The sequence below is a fragment of the Pan troglodytes genome, chromosome 16 (assembly GCF_028858775.2).
Source record: "Pan troglodytes isolate AG18354 chromosome 16, NHGRI_mPanTro3-v2.0_pri, whole genome shotgun sequence".
Lineage (NCBI taxonomy): Eukaryota > Metazoa > Chordata > Mammalia > Primates > Hominidae > Pan > Pan troglodytes.
Window position 1 is genome coordinate 41,161,942 of NC_072414.2, and position 19,068 is coordinate 41,181,009.

The window sequence follows — 19,068 nt, forward strand, 5'->3', positions numbered from 1 at the left end:
ACCAATCAATAGGTTATGCTATTTTAATGTAAATTCTTGGTAAACAAGTTAGGAACCACCCCATTTTTTCCCTTTAAAAACCACTAGTAACTACTGCTAATCAGAGGGTATATTCATATTAACTTGAATCTATGTTCCTGGGTTGCAATCTTCAAACTTGGCCCAAATAAACTCTGTATTAAGTTTGCCTCACTTTTTTTGTCTTTAGATCAACGCATGACAGAGATTTAAAAAATTTTATATTTTATTTTAAAAAATAAGGAATGGCTATGAAAATACATTTGTTTCTTATTTGGATTTTTTGAAAGGATCATGAAGTCATAGAATTTTCCTCTTTTTATTCTGTTAGCATAGTTCATTTAATCAACAGATTTCTGGTGCTGATTACCTTCATATTCCTGGAATGAACTCTGCTTGGTCACATAGGTTATTTTAGGTAATTACTGCATTAAATTTACCGACATTTTATTTAGGGTTTTTCTATCTATTTTCACAAGTGAGATTAGCCTATAGTTTGCTTTTGAGGGCCATTCTTGTCAAATGTAAGCATCTGGGTTAGACCAGCCTCCTAAAATGAGATGGGAAACTTTCCACAGCTTCTATTATTTAGAACCATTTATAAAAAGAAAATACCACTTTTTCCTTGAAGGTCCAACCAACTTGTTGTAACACTTTTTGGGCTTTGTTTCTGACAACTTTTCTATTTCTTTATTTTTAAACTCTCGTGTCAATTTTAGAAATTTGTATTTTTTCTAGAAAAATCAGCCATTTAAAAATTTTTAAATCTTTTTAAAATTTATGTTTATCTATTATTTCTAGTATTGATTATGTTTAATGACACTCAAAGTTCTTTTTCTATATATTTTTTTAAATTGAAGAACCACCTTGTAATTTTTTTATCCAATCTGCTATTTTCCCCTGGTTCAATAAATTTTGCTTTTATCTGTTAATTTGCTTCTTCTAATTTATTTAACTACTTTTTGCTAGGTTCCTATGTTATATGCATACTTTATTTATTTTCATTATTTATTTTCTTTTTTCTTTTAAATAATTTATGTTAAACCTATTATATCACACAGTATGTTTTAAACACTGCCAGATAACTCCCTAATCAGATAAAGCAAAGACAAAAAAGTTTATCTTATTAGAAACAAGATACATCATCACTTATAGTTTTCAAACATTATTGCACTTTAACTTTCATAATTTGACAAATAATTCATGAAATAATCTACAGACTAGTTTTAACAGACAAATAATACTTGTAAGCAGACATGACTGTCCTGAATTGTTTTTTAGGTATCAACTTTACAAACACTACTTACATTAGTGGTAACAGTGGAGTTGGAGAGTATTGTGCCTTTTCCAAGATGCACAGTGAGAATCACCAGGAGTGTGGTGGAACTTATGACCCTACCAAGGCCACGGATCTTTCGGCCTGCAGATGTCAGCCCATGCATCACCCTTTGCTTGTGGACTGGTTTGGTGATCCACTGGGTGGCAGGATTTTTTCTGACAGCATTATGGAGTGGATGAATGAGGATAACTTCAAACATTTTGTATGTTGAATCTTCACCGAAGTGAGAACTCAGGACTCTTAGCCGGGCATGGTGGCTCACACCTGTAATCCCAGCACTTTGGGAGGCCAAGTTGGGTGGATCACTTGAGGCCAGGAGTTCGAGACCAGCCTGGCACACCTATAATCCCAGCTACTTGGGAGGCTGAGGCATGAGAATTGGTTGAACCCAGGAGGCAGAGGTTGCAGTGAGTGAGATTGTGCCACTGCACTCCAGCCTGGGTGACAGAGCAAGACTCTGTTTCAAAAAAAAAACAAAAAAGAAATACTATATATATATAGAAATAAAATGTATAAATATGTCTGTATATGTATAAATAAAAATATATGTACATGTATATCATATATACATATGTACATATATGTATGCACATATATGTATGTACATATATACATGTGTACATGTATATCATGTATACATGTATATATATGTACATATATATATATATGTGAATTCAGGACTCTTAGAACCCCACAGTGGTGTCCAGCTTTCTCGTCTTCAATGGACTTCAAGCATACTTTAGCTGGTTAACACCACAGTGGACAGGCTTGCCATAAGCTGCACCCTTAGGAACTGGGCATTTTCGGCCACCATGGTGCACACGAATCCTATATATAACGTAAACTTGCTTGGCCTTGTAGCCCTGTCGGTGCACTTTTTTGGGCTGGGTGGGATGTGGAGCCCTGCGGTAGAGCAGAGAGCTGTCAGTACTGCTAGCAGGGACTCTCCGAAGAAAGTGCATGGTATCAGACTGCTGCTTCCTCCACAGCTCCTGAATGTACTTGTATGCAGTTATCTTGGCTTACCTGATGGCTGTTGCCAGACGGAAAGGAAAGAGCCTTTCTCCCCCATTATTTATTTTCTTATATGAATAGAAGGCTAGAAAATTTTCTGAGTGCTATTACGGTTGTGCCTCATGGGTTTTGATATGTAGACCTCTCATTATTTTCAAAATAGCTATAGCTGTGGCCTTAATTTCCACTTTCCTTCAGCTTCTTGCTCATTAATTTGCTCTTTAACTCTTTTCATTCTTCTATTCAACCTATCTACTATTATTATTTTCACCATCATAACCTCGTTTTCTAAGATCTCTAATATAATTATAATTTTGTTTTTATGTTTAATTTTTGATCTTGGAGAAATTTATTGTGATGAAAGGAACAAAACAGAGATTCAAATTCACCCTCCTTTCCCAATGGTAATTACCAATCTTTGAAATTCCATCTCTAACATATATTAAATTCTCAAATATAACAGTAATAATAGTAATAACTAATAATTATTTTATACTTATAAAACCCTCAAACAAACCTTTGCAGTGAGTTCTAGTATTAGCCTCAGTTTGTAGATGAGGAAAGTTGAGGCATGGAGCAACTCATACAAATTAACATAAAAATTCATGTTATAACCAATTGTTCTTAAATTAGTATTAAAAATTAACATTTTCTATAATGCCATGACTCGATATCCTGATATTGAAGAGAAAACAAGCACAGACAGGATGGGGGACTTGCCCAAGGTCACAGTGGAAGACTGAAAATACATGTCATAGCTCCTGAAATTTTAATTCATTCATTTCTGCAGTTAGCCACACGGTCTGAGAGAATCAGTCCTTTTATTAAAGTCCATTTCATTCACAACAGTCATAGCTTTGTTTCTCAAGTTCTGTTACTAATACTGCTGTTCTTTTTTCTTTGTTTCTTTGTTTCTTTTTTTTTTTTTAAGATTTTAAGTCAAAAGAGCATTCAGAGCACCAGAGTCAGCAATTTGTGCTGCAATACTTTGGCCAATTCCCCGTTTGACAGTATGATCTTTGTAGGAGCTCTTATTTTCATATTGAAATGCTCATTGTATTTTTTGGGGGGCATACTTTCAGTGACTGCATTAAGACACAAGGTCTTGTTGGTAGCTCACCTAGAGGTAAAATACAGCTACTTCCCCCAATTACAGCCCTACCATTCGTTATTAGAGGGTTAGGTATGAAGTTTAGAAAAACACTGTACACTTCAGTTCTTTCTGTTCTTAGAGAAAAATGCTTTCCTTGTTTCCTTTTATAGCCTCCATGCATTTGAATTTCTAAGGTAGGAATGTTGTATAGTAAGCCTCTTGGTACTGAAGCAGTTATAAGCCATGAACAGACTGCCTTCCCAAGGAAGTCTAGGAAAATGACAAAGTTTTATAATTCAAAATAATTTCATTAAGACACATTTTAGGAGACTTATTCTAACTCTGCTGTTAGCACTTCATGTTATTTGTGTTTGCAGTCCTTATAAAAACAAATTAATAAGGATTCAAGTTCAGGAGAACTTGAATTTCATCTGTATATGATTTTCACAGGCAGAAACATTAACCCCTATTAAGGCTAGCAGGATTATCTAAACCAGCAAAGTGGGAGTTATACTTATTGCTCTTTTTCCCACATTTAATTGTACCAATTCCTTTGGATTTGACATTTCAAATATCACCTTAATTTCACCCTTCTCTACCTATAGCTTTGAAGTACTTTCAGCATTTCTCTCTAGATATATTACAATGAACTGCTATTAGATCTCTTTATTTCTACAATCCGAATTCCACACACTACCCAGTGAGCTTTTTCAAATGCAAAATTGATGATTTACTTCATTTTTAAACATCTGTTCACATCCATTGCCTGTATGTTAAAAGCCAGGTTTCTCAATATGGCATAAGGCCCTTCAAGATCTGAGACTTGATATCCTCCAACCTCCTCCCCTCCTTTTCTCTTCTGATGTTTTTAGAAACCTAATTGTAGTTTTCTGAATGCTGTATGCTTGGGCCTTTTCATGTCAATTGCCTAGAATGCTTCACCCTACCCCACCTGTCTGACATCATCCTTTAAAATTTATTTCAAACATTACCTCTTTGGGGATCCTTCAATGTACCTTCCCTCTTTTTGATTTATCTTACGACTCATATCATATTCTGTCATAGCAGGGACTAAATGATGTTTCTCTGTGCTCCCAAAGGACTGTATTTGGCCGACTTATCACTCTGTATTGTCCCCCTGTATTGTGAATTTTGGCTTACCTATTTTCCTCTTTTGCTAGACCGATCCTTCCTTCCTTCCTTCCTTCCTTCCTTCCTTCCTTCCTTCCTTCCTTCCTTCCTTCCCTCCCTCCCTCCCTTTCCTTCCTTTTCTTTCCTTCCTCTTCCCTCCCCCCTCCCCTCATCTCTTCTTTCTTTTGAGACAGGGTCTCACTCTGTTGCCCAGAATGAAGTGCAGTGGCACAATTATGGCTCACTGCAGCCTTGACTTCCTGGTGATTCTCCCACTTCAGCCTCCTGAGTAGCTAGGACTACAGGCATGCATGTGCCATGGTGCCCAGCTAATTTTTTGTATTTTTTGTAGAGATGGGGTTTTGCCTTGTTGCCCAGGCTGGTCTGGAATTCCTGAGCTTAAGTGATCTGCCTTGGCCTCCCAAAGTGCTGGGATTACATACATGAGCCACTGCACCTGGCCAACTTTTAAATTTCTTAAGGCCAAGGATTCTTATTCATCTCCTTTCAAAGAGTACTTAGTAAAGCATCAGTAAATGTTTCTTTTTAAAAAAAAAGACTTTTTTTTTTTTTTTTTGGAACAGAGTCTCACTCTGTTGCCCAGGCTGGAGTGCAGTGGTGCTGTGGCACGATCTTGGCTCACTGTAGCCTCCACCTCCTGGGTTCAAGCGATTCTTGTGCCTCAGCCTCCCGAGTAGCTGGGATTACAGGAGCCCGCCACCATGCCTGGCTAATTTTTGTATTTAAAAAAAATAGTTTCTTATTTTGAAATATTTTTAGACTTATAGAAAAATCAAATAATAATTGAAAAAATTACTGTATATTCCTCTCCCAAATTCCTCAAACTTAACATTTTACCACATTTGCTTTATCATTCTCTATCTCTGTTTTAATTTTTTTAATTTTTAATTTTTATGGGTACATAATATAGATGTATATATTTATGGGGTACATGAGATATTTTGATACAGGCATACAATGTATAATAATCCCATCAGGGTAAATAGGGTATGCATCACCTCAAGCATTTACCATTTCTTTGTGTTATAAACTTTCCAATGATAATCTTTTAGTTATTATAAAATGTAAAATAAATTTTTGTTGACTATAATAACTGTTATGCTGTCAAATACTAGATCTTATTCATTCTATCTAACTTCATTTTTGTACCTATTAACCATCCCCACTCCCTCATCTGTGCTACCCTTCGCAGCCTCTGGTAACCATCATTCTACTCTCTCCATGAGTTCAATTGTTTTAATTTTTAGCTCCTGCAGATGAGTGAGAACGTATGAAGTTTGTATTTCTGTGCCTGACTTGTTTCACTTAACATAATGTCCCCCAGATCCATCCATGTTGCTGCAAATGACAGGATCTCATTCTTTTTTATGGCTGAGTAGTACTCCATTGTGTGTATATGCCACATTTCTTTATTCATTTATCTGTTGCTGGACACTTAGGTTGCCTCCAAATCTTGGCTATTGTAAATGGTACTGCAATAAACATGGAGTGCAGGTGTCTTTTCAATACACCGATTTCCTTTTGGATATATACCTAGCAGTGGGATTGCTGGATCATAAGGTAGTTCTATTTTTAATTTTTTGAAGAACCTCTCAACTGTTATCGGTAGTGGTTGTACTAATTCACATTTTCACCAACAGTGTATGAGGGTTCTCTTTTCTCCACATCCTTACCAGCATTTGCTATTATCTTTTTTTTGGATGAAAGCCATTGTAGCTTGGGTGAGATGATATCTTATTGCAGTTTTAATTTGCATTTCTCTGATTATCAGTGATGTTAATCACTTTTTCATATACCTGTTTGCCATTTTTATGTCTTTTGAAAAATGTTTATTCAGATCTTTTGCCCACTTTTGAATTGAATTATTACATTTTTTCCTATTACATTGTTTAAGCTCATTACATTTTCTGGTTTTTAATCCCAGTCAGATAGTTTGCAAATATTTTTTCTCATTCTGTAGGTTGTCTCTTCACTGCATTGATTTTTTCCCTTTGCTGTGCAGAAGCTTTTTAACTTGATGTGATCTGATTTGTCCATTTTTGCTTTGGTAGCCTTTACTTTTAGGACATTAGACAAAAAAAATCTTTGCTCAAACCAATGTCCTGGATGTTTCCCCAATGTTTTTTGTCTATCTTTTCAAAATACTAACTTTTCCTTTTGTTTATCTTTTGTATTTTTTGCTTTAATTTCATTTATTTCTGCTCTCATCTTTATTATTTCTTTTCTTATACTAATTTCGGGTTTGGCTTTTTCTTGTCTTTCCATGTTTAGATGCGTCATTAGGTCATTTATTTGGTGTTTTTCTACTTTTTTGATGTGGGCATTTATTTCTATAAACTTTTCTCTTAGCATTCCATCACTGTAACCCAAAGGTTTTGCTGTGTTGTGTTTCCATTTTTATTTGTCTCAAGAAATTTTTAAATTTTCTTCTTAACTTATTCATTGACCTACTGGTCATTCAGGAACATATTGTTTAATTGTGTTTGTATAGTTTCTAAAGTTCCTTTTATTGATTTCTAGTTTTATTCCATTGTTGTCAGAAAAGATACATGATATGATTTCATTTTTTTGAATTTTTAAAGACTAGTTTTGGCTGGGCGTGGTGGCTCACGCCTGTAATCCCAGCACTTTGGGAGGCCAAGGCGGGCGGATCACTTGAGGTCGGGAGTTTGAGACCAGCCTGACCAACGTGGAGAAACCCTGACTTTACTAAAAATACAAAATTAGCCAAGCGTGGTGGCACATGCCTGTAATCCCAGCTACTTGGGAGGCTGAGGCAGGAGAATGGCTTGAACCCGGGAGGCAGAGGTTGCGGTGAGCCAAGATCACGCCATTGCACTCCAGCCTGGGCAACAAGAATGAAACTTTGTCTCAGAAAAAAAAAAAAAAAAAAGGACTAGTTTTGTGGCCTAACATATGGTCTGTTTTTGAGAATGAACCATGTGCTGAGGAGAGGAATGTGTATTCTGCCACCGTTGGATGAAATGTTCTGTAAATAACTATTATTAGGTCCATTTGTTATAGTGCAGATTACATCTCATGTTTCTTTGTAGATTTTCTGTCTGGATGATCTGTCCAATGCTGAAAGTGGAGTGTTGAAGTCTCCAGCTATTATTGTTTTGGGGCCTATCTCTCTTTTTAGCTCTGATAATATTTGTTTTATATATTTGGATGCTCCAGTATAAGGTGCATATATATTTACAATTGTTACATTCTCTTGCTGAATTGACCCCTTTATCATTATATAATGACCTTCTTTTTCTCTTCTTATAGTTTTTTTTTTGGAAATCTATTTTGTGTGATATAAGTATAGCTACACCTGCTCTTTTTGGTTTCCATTGGCATGGAATATCTTTTTTCATCCTTTTTCTTTTTCACTCTATGTGTGTCTTTAGAGGTGAAGTTTGTTACTTGTAGGCAACAGATCATTGGATTTTGTTTTGTTTTTAATCCATTCAGCCATTCTATGTCCTTTGACTGGAGAGCTGAGTCCATTTACGTTCAATGTTATTGTTGATAAGTAAGGACTTTTCTGCCATTTTATTATGGTGTTCTTGTTGTTTTGTAGTCTTCTCTTCCTTCCTTCCTGTCTTGCTGTTTGTGAAGGTGATTTTCTCTGGTTTCTAATTTCTAGCTTTTTATTTTTTGTGTATCTGTTTTGTGTTTTTTATTTGAGGTTACCATGAGGCTTGCAAATAACATCTTATCACCCATTGTTTTAAACTGATATTAACACCAATTACAAAAAGAAACAAACGAGAAAAGAGAAAACTAATAACACTTCAACTTCATCTACCTTCTTTTTTAACTTTTTGTTGTTTTTATTCATATCTTATTGTCTATGTCTTGAGAAGTTATTGTAGTTATTATTTTTGATGGGTTCATGTTTTAGTCTTTCTACTCAAGATATAAGTAGTATACCTGCCACAATTATAGTGTTACAATGTTCTGTGTTTGTGTCCTTCTTATTACCAGTGAATTTTCTATCTTCAGATGATTTCTTTTTTAAAAAAATTAACTTTTACTGTTGATATGTGGGTACATGTGCACCTTTGGTATATGGGAATATTGTGTGATGCTGGGGTTTGGGGCCTGTATCCTGTCATTCAGGTAATAAGCATAGTACCCGATAGTTTTTCAACCCATACCCCACTCCTCCTCTCCTCTCTCTAGTAGTCTGGAGTGTCTTTTGTTTCCATGTTTATGTCCATGTGTGCTCAATGTTTAGCTCTTACTCATAAGTAAGAACATGTGATATTTTGTTTTCTGTTTATGTGTTTATTTGCTTAGGATAATGGCTTTCCACTGCAACCATTTTACTGCAAAGAATATGGTATTACTCTTTTTTATGGCTGTGTAGTATTACAGGGTGTTTACGTGCCACATTTTCTTTATCCAGTCTACCATTGATAGGCACCTGGGTTTGATTCCATGTCTTTCTTATTGTGAATAGCACAGCAATGAACACATGAATACATTTGTCTTTTTGGTAGAATGATTTATTTTCCTTTGGATGTATACCCAGTAATGGGATTGTTGGGTCAAATGGTAGGTCTGTTTTAAGTTCTTTGAAGAAACTCCAGACACTGGCTAATTTACATTTCCATCAACAGTGTATAAATGTCCCCTTTTTCTCTGCAGCCTCATCAGCATCTGTTAGTTTTTGACACATTTTGGTAACAGCCATTCTGACTAGTGTAAGGTGGGTATCTCATTGTGGTTTTGGTTCTGATTTGCATTTCTTCAGATGATTTCTTATTGCTTAATAACAACCTTTTCTCTCAGTTTGAAGTTTCTTCAGCGTTTCTTGTAGGATATGTCTGCTGTCAGTGATAGCAGTTTTTGTCTGTCTCAGAAAATCTTTGTTTCTTTTTCATGTTTGAAGGATATTTTTGCTGGATATACTATTCTAGGGTAAACATTTTTTTCTTTCAGCACTTTAAGTATGTCTTGCCATTCTCTCCTAGCCTGTAAGGTTTCCACTGAGAAGTGTGCTGACAGTTGTAATGGAGCTCCTTTATATGTTACTGGTTTCTCTTCTCTTCCTGCTTTTAGGATCCTTTCTTTATCCTTGACCTTTGGGAGTTTGGTTATTAAATGTCTTGAGGTAGTCTTATTTGTGTTAAATCTGCTTGGTGTTCCATAACCTTCTTGTACTTGAATATTGATATATTTCTCTAGGTTTAGAAAGTTCTCTTTTATTATCCGTTTGAATAAACGTCCTATCCCAGTCTCTCTCACTCTCTATGCTTTTTCAGGCCAATAAATCTTAGACTTGCCCTTTACAGGCTATTTTCTGTAACTTGTCGGCATGCTATATTCTTTTTTATTCTTTTTTCTTTTGTGTCCTCTCACTGTGTATTTTCAAATACCCTGTCTTCAAGCTCACTAATTCTTTCTTCTACTTGATCAATTCTGCTATTGAGTGACTCTGATCCATTCTTCAGTATTTCAATTGAGTGTTTCACTCTAGAATTTATGTTTGATTCTTTTAAATTATTTTAATGTATTTGTTAAATTTATCTGATAGGATTCTGAATTTTTTCTCTGTATTGTCCTGAGTTTTTTTCTTTTTTCTTTTTTTTTGAGATGGAGTCTCACTCTGTCGTCAGGCTGGAGTGCAGTGGTGCAATCTCAGCTCACTGCAACATCCGCCTCCTGGGTTCAAATGATTCTCCTGCCTCAACCTCCGAGTAGCTGGGACTACAGGTGTGCACTACCACACCCAGCTAATTTTTGTATTTTTAGTAGAGACAGGGTTTCACCATGTTGGCCAGGATGGTCTCAATCTCTTGACCTCATGATCCGCCCGCCTTGGCCTCCTGAAGTGCTGGGATTACAGGTGTGAGCCACTGCGCCTGGTCTATTATCCTGAATTTTGTTGAGCTTCCTCAAAACAGCTATTTTGAATTCTCTGTATAAAAGGTCACTTGTCCCTGCCACTCTGGGAATGGCCACTGGTGCCTCATTTAGTTGATTTGGTGATGTCATATTTTCCTTGATGGTCTTGATGCTTGTGGATGTTCACTGATGTCTGGACATTGAAGACTCAAGTATTATGGTAGTCTTTGCAGTCTGGATTTATTTGTATCCTTTTGGGGCAGGCTTTCTAGGTATTTGAAGGGAATTGAGTATTACGATCTAAGTCTTTGGTCACTGCAGCTATATCTTTATTAGGGGGTACCCCACACCCAGTAACACTGTGTCTCTTGCCTTCTTGTAGAGGTACTGCCTTGGTGGTGTTGGGTAAGATCTGGGAGAATTCCCTGGATTACCAGGCAGAGTCTTTAATTCTTTACCATCATTTTCCCCCAAAGAGAATTTCTTTCTCCATACTGAGTTTCCTGGAGTTAGGGGATGGGAGACACAAGTAGACTTGTGGCCACTGTCAGTGGGACTGCACTGGGTCAGACCCAAAGTTCACACAGCACTGGGTCTTGCCTGAGGCCTGCAGAAACCATGTCATGGTTACCGCTGATGCTCCCTCAAGGCCCAAGCAGGTGGCAAACCCAGCCAGACTTGTGGCTTTCTCTTTAGGGTGATGAGCTCCCCCTAAGCCCAGGATTGGTCCAGAAATGCTGTCTAGGAGTCAGGGCATAGAGTAAGGAACCTTAGGAATCTACTTGGTGCTCTATTCCACTGTGGCTGAGCTGGCACCCAAGCTGCAAGAGAAAGTCTTTCCCACTCTTCCCTCCTCTTTCCTTAAGCAGAAGTATTTCCCTGTGGCCACCTCCCCCAGCCTGTAGTGAGTAATGCCTGGTTATTGCTGATGTTTACTGCCTGGCTCCCACTATTTACCCAAGGGCTCTTCTGTCAGCTTGTAGTACATGCTCCTGGGCCTGGGATGCTCCCTTCAGGGTAGTGAGCTCCTCTCTGGTCCAGCATGAGTCCAAAAATGCCATCCAGGAGCCAAGTCCTAGAATTGTGGACCCCAGGAGTCCTTGGGTGGTCTGCATCACAGTAACCAGGCTGGTACCCATGCTTCAGGACAAAGTTCCCGTTAATCTTCCTTCTTTCCTCAAGCAGAATGAGTCTCTTTCCATGGCCAACACACTGGGAATGCACAGGGTCACCCAAGGCCTATGACAAGTACTGCCTGGCAACCACTGATGGTTATTCAAGGTCTGACAGCTCTTTAGTCAGCAGGTGATGAATTCTCCCAGGACTAGTTCTTTCTCTTCAAGGCAGTAGATTCCCCTCTGGTCCAGGATGTGTAGAAATGTTGTCAGGGTTTACAGCCTTATAAAGGCTTAGAGTGCCTTTCAGATTTGTTTAGGAACCTGTTGTGCTTTAGCCCATGGTGGTTGGGCTAGCCAGAACTTACTTTCAGGCTGCTGGGATGGGCAATTTCCCTCTAGCTAGGGCTGGTCTAAATGCTGCTTCCATGGGCACTGGCTGATTTCTGCACTGTGTTACTTTCTACTGTTACAGGACAGCACTGAATTCCAAAGCAAAGCCCCATAATCACTGTACTCCTCCATGTGCACAGATTCTCTCTCCATGCTACATGGCCACCACCATTGCTGGGGGTTAAGAGAGTGGTGGTGTCAATGATTCAAGACTATCTTTCCAACCGTCTTCGGTATCTCTTTCCTTGACATGATTTTAAAACCAGATGTTGTGATTACTCACCTGATTTTGGGTTCTTAAGAAGGTGCTTTCTTCTGTGGATAGATGTTCAACTTGGTATTTGTGCAGGAGGATGATCCCTAGAGGGTTCTATTTGGTTATCTTGCTCCTATCCCCTTATAATTTTTTTCCTGAACAGTTTGAGATTAAGTTGAGGACCTGATTCCTGGTAGAAGACAAAATCTCAACTAATTTAATTAAATGCTCTAATCAGCTTTTATTATTATTTTCAATTCCTGAATTGGGCAGCATGTAAAAATAGAGAGGTGCTAGGCTAGGCATGGCAGAACAGTTGGTTTTCACAAAATAGCTTGAAGAAGCACAAGGAAACAGCATAATAAAAAGCAGATTATTATGTTAACATCAGATTACTTAAGGTTCTTTTTCTTGTAAGGGTTAAAACAGAGGGGACTTCCTTACCATGCAGGCTAAAACTGGCCTGTTTAGGAATTTGGCTACCATGTATCCCCTGCTTTTTTATAGATCAGATAAATAATTTAGTTTTGGTTTGGTGATGTGGAACTTTAGCATGAATGACTCCATTTTGGTTTGGCTTACTGGGGCCTAGTGGAGGAACTCAGCCCAAAACAATGGTCTTCCATAAATTTTATTTAACATGCTCTTTTAACCTTAAATACTTGAATGCGTATTTCCTAAACACAAGGACATTCTTTTATATAATCGGAGCATAATGATTAAAATTATGAAATTAACATTGATAGAACAGTATTCTCTAATTACAGACCTGAAGTGTTACCAGTTATCCTACTAATGTTCTTTATAGCAAAATACAGCATACGTTGGTGGATACATTCCAAGACCCCTCAGTAGATGCCTGAAACCACAAATAGTACCGAATCCTATATATACTATTTGCTTTTTTCCTATATATAAATACCTATGATAAAGTTTAATTTATAAATTAGGCATAGCAAGAGATTAACAATAATAACTAGAAATAAAATAGAACAATTTTAACAGTATGCCAACATCACTACTCATAGGCTTTGGGGTCATTATTACGTAACATTATGGTTACTTGAACACAAGCACTGCAATATAGAGACAATACAGAGAGTCAAGCTGATAATGAGATGACTACCAAGTGACTAGTGGGTGGGTAGCATATATAGTGTGGATATGCTGGACAAAGGGAAGACTCATGTCCTGGGCAGGGCAAAATGGGACAGTGTGAGATTTTATTATACTACTCAGAATGGTGTGCAATTCAAAACTTAGGAGTTGTTTATTTCTGTATTTTTCCATTTAATATTTTCAGACCATGGTTGACAGCAGATAACCGAAGCCACAGAAAACAAATCCACAAATAAGGGTGGACTGCTATATTTTTTCGTGTTTCAAGATCCAATCTAGGATGTATACTATACTTACTTGTTGCCTCTTTAATCTTTTTTATTGTGGAATACTTCCTCAGCCTTTCTATGTGTTTTATGAGCAGCTATTTTATAGAATATTCCTCAGTTTGAGTTTTAGGGAAAATTGTGAAAAACTTCGAAATGGACCGAAAGATTATCAGGTATCTTCAAAGGAAAACTAGAAGTTTTCTAGTATACCCTTTCAAATTATCCGATTTCTATGTGAGTTCTGAGGCTTTCATTGTATTCATGGATTCATGGTATTTTACAACTCTATAGGTCATATAAAACTGATAGCAATGCAAATGATTTTTTTTTTCCATAGAAATCGCAAATTGCGTCTGGTGGAATGCAACTGATTGCCCCCTGGCTGTTAATGTTTTCAATTTTTTTTGTATATATTTCTAAATGCATATTGGCCATTACTTATTTTACTGTATATGGGTGAGACTTTGGATTCTTTTTTCTGATTGGTTATAACATCTTACCAGTTCTGTCATTAATTACTGAGATAAATAAAATCTTTAACATATGTTCATTTTATATGTCATGATGATATTTGTCAAAAGACAAAAGCACAACAAATTTAGTTTTGTTAAAGCAAATTAAATATGGCCTGAGGAGGCCTCTCTACTTCTATATTTGAGTCCTTGTGGATGAACTGCAACCTAACTTAAAAGGTAGGCAAGACTGAAAACCTAACTTAAGAGTATGCTCCTGTAACAGTAGTTGATTCTTGGCCAATCCCAGCAGCCGTACTTCAACCAGTCATACACTGCTGAGTGTTCAAACTGTGTTCGAATAAGGCAAATGTGGAACTGTAAGGAATTCAGTTGTTTCTGTATGTCACTTCTGATTTCTGTGTTACTTCCCTTTTTTTGTCTATAAATTTGTTCTGACCATGAGGCATCCCTGGAGTCTCTCTGAATCTACTGTGATTCTGGGGGCTGTCCAATTCATGAATTATTCATTGCTCAGTTAAACCCCTTTAAATTTAACTTGACTGAAGTTTTTCTTTTAACAGTTTAAAGACCTTACTTGGTGTTATTTGCAATTCTAGAATTGGGCAGCACTTCATTCTATAAAATAGAATAAGTGTTCCAATGGGCTAAACGGAGGTTGGTTTTATAGACAAAGGGCTGAAAAAAGCAGAAAAAAGAACAAAAAGTGGATTGGTCATTTTAATGTTAATTTCCTATTAAGGGAGGAATAGGGAAAAAAATAATACAAAAATAACTGGTTGGTCAACATCAGGCTACTTAGGTTACTTTTTGTTGTTAAAGGCAGAGGGAACTTTATTATTATGCTGACTGAGACTGGTCTGTTTGGGAAATTTGGCTATTGTCTCTCTCTGTCTCTCTCCTGATTTCTTGGAAAGTCAGATAACAACTTAGTTTTGGTTTGCTGATGTGGAACTTTAGTACCAGTACTACATTTTGGTTTGGTCTGTTGGGTCTAGTGCAACAGCTTAGTCTAAAACAATGGCCTCCTATAATTTTCATTTAACATACTTTAAAGAAATTTCTCCCTTAATGAGTTTGTGTAATATTTCTTCATGGTTAGATTCAGCTTATGTATTTTTAGGAGGAATACAACAAAAGTGATTTTGTTTCTTTAGTACATCATATCAAAAGGCACATGATGTATATGTCCCATCACCAATTCTGTTAACCTAAATCACTTAAGGAGGTGTCTGCTGGTTTTTCCACTGTACAGTTACTGTTTTCTCTTCTGTAACTTATAAGTATCTTTTGGTGAAAAACTTTGAGAATATATCGGTATCCTATTTCTTACCAAATTTTCATTTACTGATTTTAGCATCCATTGTTGATTCTTGCCTGAATCACTTATTACTACAATGATCTCTAAGTGGTGATTTTCTGTGTTTTTTTCCATACTTTTAATTTATTAATTGGCATTCTACTGTAAGGAAATGCTTTTCCTTTTCTTCCTTTTATATCACTATGGACTTGGGTTTTTATTTTATTCTGTGGATTCTAATGTTTCCATTATTTTTGTATTTATTTTGATGCTCAATTGTTTCAGGGTCAGATTTGGGCAATGGGAACCTCTTCAGGTGGGTTTCTGTGTCATCGCGACATGTCACTATCATTGAGCACTTCCCTTACTTTCTGGCATAGAAAGATGTTTCAGGTTTATATTGTGTTGTTTCTTTCCAGTTCTGGAATCAGCCATTTCTTTAAGGAACTGTAATTTCTTTTGAAATAAAGATCTGGGCATTAGAGATGCTTATTGCTAATATGATAGTAATTATCCCAGGCCATCTCAGCAGATAAAGCACTTTGCTTTTTTCTTTTAACATAGTATTTCTGGAAGTCGCTAGATCAACATTTCTAGAAATGATATTCTTTTAAACAGTTTCATTGCACTTCATTTTGGAAACAAGTCAGAATTTATTCAAACATTTTCCTATGTAAGAGTGTTTAGATTGTTTCCAGTATTTTGCGATTATAAACTATTCTGCAATGAATATTATATATATATATATGGTTGGAGGTGTATCTTCAGGGCAAATTCTTAGATAGTGGATTGCTAGGTAAAAATTAATGCCTATGTATTTTTGTTAGACAATGCCCAGTTCCCCTCTGAAAGTGTTGTACCAAATTTGTATTCACAAAACAGTATATAATAGAAGAGTGCCTGTTTACCCAGAACCTCAACATCAGAATGCATTGTTACTTTTTAATTTTAACCATCTGATAGTATCTCAGTGTAGTTTTAATTTGTATTTCTATCTAAAAGTTAAGGCTGAACATCTTTTCATATGTTTAAGGGCCTTTTAAAAATTTTTTCTTTTAGAGACAGGTCACCCTATGTGGCCTAAGCTAGTCTCTAACTCCTGGCCTCAAGCAATCCTTCTGCCTTGGCATCCCCAAGTACTGGGATTACAGGTGTGGGCCACTGTGCCTGGCCTAGGGTCATTATGAAACTATCTTTTGTTATGAATTTTCTGTTTATATCTTTTTTTTTTTTTTTTTGACGGAATCTCGCTCTGTTGCCCAGGCTGGAGTGCAGTGGTACAATCTTGGCTCACTGTAACCTCCACCTCCTGGGTTCAAGCAATTCTCCTGCTTCAGCCTCCCAAGTAGCTGGGACTGCAGGCATGTGCCACCACTCCTGGCTAATTTTTGTATTTTTAGTAGAGACAGGGTTTCACCATGTTAGCCAGGCTGGTCTCGAACTCCTGACCTCAGGCAATCCACTCGCCTTGGCCTCCCAAAGTGCTGGGATTACAGGCGCGAGCCACCATGCCCGACCTGTTTATACCTTTTACACATTTTTCTATCAAGGCTTTGGTCTTTTTTCACATGGTTTTTAAGAGGCTTTTTTTTTTTAATGTAAGGGATATTATCTCTTTATCTACAATATATGTTATTTTCTGTGCGTTGTTTTTTAAATTTTGTAGTGTTTTTGCCATAAACGTTTTAAAACATTTTTATATAGTCAACTCTATCAAATTAAAAAAATTTGCCTCTATTTTGAGTCATATTAGAAAACCTTTCCCTTAAGCCTGCATTATATTGAAATTCACTTGTGTTTTCTTCTAGTTTTCTGTAGTTTCTTTTTTACATTTAGACTCCTGATCCATTTGGAGATTATTATTGTGTATGGTGTAAGATATGGATCTAATTTTACCTTTTCCCAGAAGTCTAACCAATTGTACTAGCACTCTGTTTTTTTATTTTTTTATTTTTATTTTTATTTTTTTTTTGAGATGGAGTCTCATTCTGTTGCCCAGGCTGGAGTGCAGTGGTGCAATCTCAGCTCACGGCAACCTGTGCCTTCTGGGTTCAAGTGACTCTTCTGGCTTAGCCTCCCAAGTAGCTGGGATTACAGGCACGTGCCAACACGCCCGGCTAATTTTTTGTATTTTTAGTAGAGACGGGGTTTCACCGTGTTAGCCAGATGGTCTCGATCTCTTGACCTCGTGATCCGCCCACGTCAGCCTCCAAATGTGCTGGGATTACAGGTGTGATGTACTAGCATTCTTTATTAAAAATTTACCTTTGTGGGCTGGGTGCAGAGGCTCATGCCTGTAATCCCAGCACTTTGGGAGGCCGAGTGGGGGAGATCACGTGGTCAGGAGTTCCAGACCAGCCTGGCCAATATGGTGAAACCCCATCTCTACTAAAAATACAAAAATTATCCAGGCGTGGTGGCATGCACCTGTAGTCGCAGCTACTCGGGAGGCCGAGGCAGAAGAATTGCTTGAACCAGGGAGGCGGAGGTTGGAGTGAGTCGAGATCCGCCACTGCGCTCCAGCCTAGGCAACAGAGCGAGACTACGTCTCAAAAAAAAAAAATTTACGTTTGTGTCATGATTTGAGATGCCACCATCATCATATATTAAATTTCTATTTGAATCTGTTTCTGGACATGATATTATTCCACTGAAGTCTGCTAGTCTATTTATGCACTGATATCTCACTGTTTTCATTACGGAGGCCATATAGTATGTTTTAATGTTTGGTAAGGTTACTCCTCTCTCAAAACAGGGTTTTTTTGTTTTTGTTTTTTCTTTTTTTAGTGTTTTGCCCACTATTGTTACATATTTGTTTTTCTTTTCTTTTTTCTTTTTTTTTGAGATGGAGTTTCACTGTTATTGCCTGGGCTGGAGTGGAATGGTGCAATCTTGGCTCACCGCAACCTCTGCTTCCCAAGTTTAAGCGATTCTCCTGCCTCAGCCTCCCGAGTAGCTAGGATTACAAGCATGTGCCACCATGCCCAGCTAATTTTGTATTTATACTAGATACGGGGTTTCTCCATGTCGGTCAGGCTGGTCTTGAACTCCCGCCCTCAGGTGATCCGCCTGCCTTGGCTTCCCAAAATGCTTGGATTACAGGCATAAGCCACCGTGCCTGGCTACATATTTGTTTTTCGTAAGGTCTTTTTAGCTAACTTGTCTATCTCCATAAGAAAAGCTTATTGGTATTTTTTGGGAGATTTAGTTGAATTTGTAAATTAACTTTGGGAGAACTACATCTTTATGATGTTGTATCATCTTATCCAAAACAGGGATATCTTTTCATTTCTTTTTTTTTTATTTTATTTGAGGTGGAGTCTCGCTCTGTCACCTGTGCTGGAGGCTAGAGTGCAAGTGGCACGATCTTGGCTCACTGCAACCTCCGCCTCCTGGGTTGAAGTGATTCTCCTGCCTCAGCCTCCGGAGTAGCTGGGATTACAGGTGCGTGCCACCATGCCGGGCTAATTTTTTGTATTTTTAGTAGAGATGGTGTTTCACTATGTTGGCAAGGCTGGTCTGGAACTCCTGACCTCGTGATCCACCCGCCTCGGCCTCCCAAAGTGCTGGGATTACAGGCATGAGCCACAGTGCCCAGCCCGTTTCTTTAAGTCTATTTGTCTTTCAAGAATGTTTAAAAACTTTTCTTAAATAGATTTTGCATGTTTATTAAGTTTGTTTGTAAG

General features: G+C 37.4%; 1 protein-coding gene and 1 pseudogene across 46 annotated transcripts in view; one reads left to right on the top strand and one right to left on the bottom strand.

Annotated features, from left to right (window-relative positions):
* GALK2 (galactokinase 2) overlaps positions 1-19,068 on the top strand; it is a 178,782-nt gene that overhangs the window by 20,648 nt on the left and 139,066 nt on the right. For 6 of the 46 annotated variants that reach the window (XM_063794122.1, XM_063794106.1, XM_063794117.1 and 3 more), the window contains one exon: positions 18,697-18,826. The exons of the other annotated variants lie outside the window; for them this stretch is intronic. The gene's annotated coding sequence lies outside the window, so the exon portion shown is untranslated. The remainder of the gene's footprint in view (positions 1-18,696; positions 18,827-19,068) is intronic. 46 annotated transcript variants of the gene reach the window in all.
* Positions 1,327-11,596, bottom strand: LOC112205567 (large ribosomal subunit protein eL15-like; annotated as a pseudogene).